Source organism: Nicotiana attenuata, chromosome 11 (assembly GCF_001879085.1).
Source record: "Nicotiana attenuata strain UT chromosome 11, NIATTr2, whole genome shotgun sequence".
NCBI lineage: Eukaryota > Viridiplantae > Streptophyta > Magnoliopsida > Solanales > Solanaceae > Nicotiana > Nicotiana attenuata.
In genome coordinates, this window is record NC_031999.1 from 999,999 (window position 1) to 1,006,214 (window position 6,216).

Genomic DNA, 6,216 nt, shown 5'->3' on the forward strand with positions numbered 1-6,216 from the left:
CAGGACTGAATCCTTCTAACTCCAAACAACGCTAAGCAAGCTGTCAGGACTCAAAGCCTTGCTGCACAATACCTGTAAGGGCTCATTACCTCGAACACATACAAGGAATTGATCATATCCTTACCATACCGATTCGGTCTACTATCAAGCTATTCCATCTATCTAATTTCCCTTCTGATCCATCATCAACTTGGTATTCCCTCTTGCTGTAGCACCACAATGCCTCAACCCAGGTTTACCACACGAGACTCGAACATAAGACCACACTGTCTAAGACCCATAGGCCACTGAATACCCTCTCAAATGTTCCCAGAAATACCATATTCCAGAATACTTTACTTTGAAGAACTTCCTGCGAATCCGAATTCGTTACCATTACTTTCCAGATACCGATACATAGGATCCCATGATCAACATAAGAATACCACAAGTCTTGACCTTTTCCAATGAAAACACAGTCTCTACCCACATACACAACCTTAAGACACCTGATTGTTACATGTAGAATCTTGAACACAATAAAACCATTCTCGAGAGTCATTTACTTCATATTCGAACTGCAATTTACCTGATCAAACGGACATAACCATCCGTGCCTCATTAGCACTCTTACACCGCAAGATATGATCTCATTCCAATACAAACAAACATCTTCCTTCTCCATACACTGAGCATTCTTTATCAACGACAGCTCAAGACATCCTATTATTTTCACACATCTACGAAGCACCATATAACCTTTGTCAAAATTTTACTTTACTCGTGCCATCTTCGGCTCAATTTCTGCAACCAGAACTGATCTGCCAACATATCTCGAAGCGGAACCAACATAGCACATCCGTGCAATCAGCTAATCAACAGCAACCTCCCCAACTTGGCTCGAAGCCATATATCAGGACACGCTCAATAACCCATAATACTTTTACTCTAATGATGTCACAATATCATAGTGAGATTAAACTCAAATCATCTACCAGTTCGTGAAAACACAGATCATCTAGTACTGTAATCCTCTGCAAACCTCGCATTCATTCCCACCTCAGTTGAGTCTACTCTCTTAAGCGACCCGAATTCTCAAATTTCAACACGTACCCTTCAATTACACATGAGATCTTCTAACATACGCATAAGGATCATACCACTTAAGAATACTTCAGCATGCCTTCCACCATCATATACGTTACACAGTCAATTTAGTCTTCCTGAGTCTGAACTCATACCGCCACATGTATTGCACTTTACTTTCCAACTAGGAGACACGAAAATATCCTCCACGCTCCCATATTCGGGCTACACATCAAATCACAATAGGAAACGAATCACTTAACAGTTCATCTATTATCCAGCAGACTTCTTCGTCACTACCAAGTCATATAATTACATCTCGCAGTACTAACATACTCATCACATAAATACCAAATCGCCATTCCGGCTAATAGGGACAATACCGAACATATAACTTCAAAACACTTGCTCGCACGATCAGCACCTTAATGCTCAAGCCATAGGCAAGATCCGGCCTCAAGTCCTCCAGACTGGCCCAACATCAAACTCACGGAGATCACATCTCGCCCCTTGATCAGGGAATCACAAGCCATACAGGCACCTCTGATACTGAGCGCTAAGGTGCGTATACAAACGCGTGGAAGGAATTTCAAGAGTTTCTTTTCAAGCTGAATCGAGGACGCACGATAAGAATTCAAGAATGTGAAGTTTTCCTAAAGGTTCTGCAGCCTCTCGAGGATAAATACAGACGTCTCCGTACCGATCCACGAGACTCTACTAAACCTGCTCATGACTCGTGAGACCTAGTAACCTAGGCTCTGATACCAACTTGTCACGACCCAATTTCCAAACCCGGTCGTGATGGCGCCTCTCGTGAAGAAAAGGCCAGCCAACTAACCCAAATCGTCTCTTTAATATTTAATAAACATAAACGAATAGGTGAATATAGCTTAACGACAATAATAACCAGTATGTACAACCCAACACAACCCGACCGGGGTGTCACAAGTCACGAGCATCTAAAGAAACCTTAACACAACTACAGGCCAATAAATATATACAAGTAAAAATTTCTGGAAAACAAAAGACAACATCCGGTGCCGCGAACGCTGGCGGTCACCTTGCTCAGCTACAATAAAAATACCTTCAATCCGCTAATAACCCGCTACCGGGTGAACGATACCTGCAACTGCGCGCGAGGTGCAGGGAGTAAAGTGAGTACTTCCAACTCAGTGAGTAATAGAAGTAAATAATAACTGAGCAGCAAGAAATCATGTAAAGCAACCAACGGGCTGTACAGAAGCCGAGTACAATTTTCGAGAAAAACAGTGAGATCAGAGAACTCTTTAGAAATGTTTCGGCTCAGTTCAAATCTCTTTTGAAAATGGTCCTTTCAATAATTACGAAAGCTGTTCAAAATAGTTAGTGCTGATTAACGCAGAAAATCCGCCCCTCGGGCACAAATACCACAGCATAGCAGGTAATAATGCAAGTAAGTATGCAAGATGAACAAATAAAAGTTCGCCCCTCGGGCATGAAATTCGTTACTAGTCAGTCATTGTTACCTGACCGGCCAGCCATTGTTACCTGACCCAACGCGTGTTTCAGTGCCATTATTACCACTGGTCAGCCATTGTTACCTGACTGGTCAGCCATTGTTACCTGACCAAAACCCGTATGACAGTGTCATTGTTACCACTGTCCAATTCTAAATGGGTACCCGCGCTCACTGTGGGTGTGCAGACTCCGGAGGGGCTCCTACAGCCCAAGCGCTATATCAACATAAGGCCTGAAAGCCTGTACATATCAACATGAGGCCTGAAAGCCTTCTCACAGCACACTCGAGGCCTGAAAGCCTCCTCACAATACACTCGAGGCCTGAAAGCCTCCTCACATCATTCAGCATATCCTCACATATGGCCCTCGGCCTCAATCAGTCCAAAAATAATCATAAGCCCCTCGGGCATCAGTAAAGAAACAATAATGCTCAGCTCAAACAGTAGTTCAAATATCAGTTAAAACTCGAGGTTGAGTGAAAATATAGCTGAGTTCATGAAACAGTGTAATGACAGTGGACTGAGTTCAAATAATATTTCAAATAGTGAGGAAAACAGTGATGATAGCTCATAGGGAGTTCAAACAGTCGGTAATAAGCCCCAAATATGGCAATAAGCCCAAGTCCTAGTGAAAAACAACAAGTCATAGCGAAATACGCGGTAAAATCAACAACCGGGACGGACCAAGTCACAATCCCCAACGGTTCTCTACCCCACGCTCTCTATCTGGCGTGCAAGTCACCTCAATATAGCACTATGGGTGCAAATCCGGGGTTTCAAACCCTCAGGGTATCATTTACAATCATTACTCACCTCGAACCGGTGAAATCTCTAGTTCGCGACGCCTTTGCCCCTCAAATTGGCCTCCACGCTCGTCGAATCTATCCAACATCAGAGCGAATACATCACAATATGCCAAGGGAACAATACCCAATCGAAAACAATCAAAATATAGCAAAAATCTCGAAACTAGCAAAACCCGAGCCCCGGGCCCACTTCTCAAAAAATTATAAAATTCACATCAATGGATTCCTCATCTCGCCTCGAGTCTATACATATCAAAATTATCCAATTCCGATACCATTTGGTCCTTCAAATCATCATTTTATATTTTGAAAGATTTCACCAATTTTCTCCCCAAATTCCATCCCAAATCATGAAATAAATGATGAATTCAATGATAGATTCATGTACTTTAGCCAAATGTGAGTTAGAATCACTTACCCCGATGAGTTTCTTGAAAAACCTTCGAAACATCGCCAAAATCCGAGCTCTCTAGGTCAAAATATAAAAAAAAACCCAAATCCTCGTATTTATAGTGTAGCCCCAGATTTTCACCTCCGCGGCCGCGCAAAAATGACCGCGGTCCGCGCAAAACAAGTGCGGTCCGCGCTAAGACGAACGCGGCCGCGCCAACTTTGACTGCAGTGACAGGCTTTAGTATTTTGGCCATAACTTTCGCTACAGATGTCCAAATTGCGATATCTTTAATTTTCTGGAAACTAGACACGAAGGGCTACAACTCTTGTTTTTGAACTAACTCAAAATTCCTTGTAGATCAAAAGATATGAGCTTCCGAAGTAGGACCAGTAGCCTGTAGATCATCATGGCCGCGGCCGCGGTCACTTTTACGCGCCCAGCACAAGGCCAGCGCGCCCCGCGCTATAGGACCACGCCCCGCGCGAAAATGACTACCCCATCCATTTTCTAAGTTCCGGGATGTCCGTACTCGCTCAAAACTCACACGAAACAAACCCGAGGCCCCCGGGACCTCAACCAAAAGCACCAACGCATCCTAAAACATTATTCAACCTCGTTCCAATCATCAAAGCACCTCAAACAACATCAAATTACCCAAAACTCATCGAATTCAAGCCTAATTTTCTAAAAACTTCCGAAATACACTTTCGATCAAAAACCCGACCAAACCACGTCCGAATGACCTCAAATTTTGCACACATATCCCAAATCACCTAACGACACTACAACAACTCTCGGAATTCCATTCCGACTCTCGGATCAAAATCTCACCTATCAACCGGAATTCGCCAAAATACTAACTTCGCCAATTCAAGCCTAATTCTACACCGGACCTCCAAAATAAATTCCGATCACACTCCTAAGTCATAAATCACCCCCCGAAGCTAACCGAATCATCGGAATTCAAATTCGAGCCCTCTAACACAATAGTCAAGATCCGGTTGACTTTTCCTACTTAAGCCTTCCTTAAAGAGACTAAATGTCTCATTCCTTATCAAAACCAATCCAAATCAACTCTAACACACCACATACCGATAATGAAACATGAAGAAGCATAAAATGGGGGAAACGGAGCGGTAACTCATGAGACGACGGGTCGGGTCGTACAAAATGGGGATTTGAGGGGTCATTTGGACTCCGATTTTAGTATTTTTGATAGGTATGAACTCGTGGGGAGATAAGGAATCCGCTGGTGTAAAAATTTTTGAGTTCCGAGAAGTGGGCCAGGGGCTCGGGTTTTGGTAATTTCGGGATTTTTGGTATTTTCGATTGTTTTCGCTTGGGCTTTGTTCCCTTAGCATATTTTGACGCCGTGATTCTGATTTTGACTAGATTCGACGCGAGTGGAGGCTGATTCGAGAGGAAAAGGCGTCGCGGAGTAGTATTTTCACCGGTTTGAGGTAAGTAACCATTGTAAATCTGCAACTGAGGGTACAAAAACCCCGGTATTTGACTTGTTTGATAAACGTGGTGACGCACATGCTAGGTGACGAGCGTGTGGGCATGCACCGTTAGGGATTGTGACTTGGTCCGTCTCGTAGCGACTATTAAGCCGCATGTTTGATTTGGAAATATTATATTATCCCGTAATTTGAATATTTATACTGTGTGATGGGCTGTATGCCATGTTTGGGGCCTTGTGCCGACCTGTAGAAACCCTTAGGGGCATTTTGACTGTTTTCCTCACTTTACTTGCTAAAAGCATATTATCAGTCATATTTTTACCTGTTAAATGTCTAAAACCGCAGCGATATATATATATATANCCAGCCTGCTTTTGTTCTCTTTTTTTTCTATTTTCAATTCTTTTCTTCTTATTTTTTAATTTCATTTTTCTTAATTTGCTTAATACAAAACAAAATCTGATTTAATTCAAAAACAAAATCAATAACTAATTGCATTCTCCAAAATTAACTATGTCCTAAATTAAAAGAAAACCATGAAATTCGAAAATTAAAAGGCCAAAATGCAAAATAAACTATTTTTGTTATTTTATTTCATATTTTTCCACAATTGATTAATTAATTAACCTAAAAAAATAAAATAGTACCCTAAATGTAAATGCACAAATCTTTTGTATTTTTCATTAATTAAAATAAAATAAACATGCACCAATAAATGCAAACAATTAACAGAAAATGCCACGAAAATCCACAAAATTTCAAATAATGAAAAGAAATTATTTTATTTTGAAATTATGGGAGTAATTCATATAGGGCAAAAATCACGTGCTCACAGCTACCTCTCTCTGCTCAGAAACACGAAGAGTTTTCGTGCAAAGATAAAGTGAGCGGATACGAGCGATTTTTGCCCGTTTGAATACTCCGTGGGAAGCATTTTTTGAAAGATTCGACTGCACCCTGCTTCTGAGGTTGCCTACATATCCTTGGCTAAA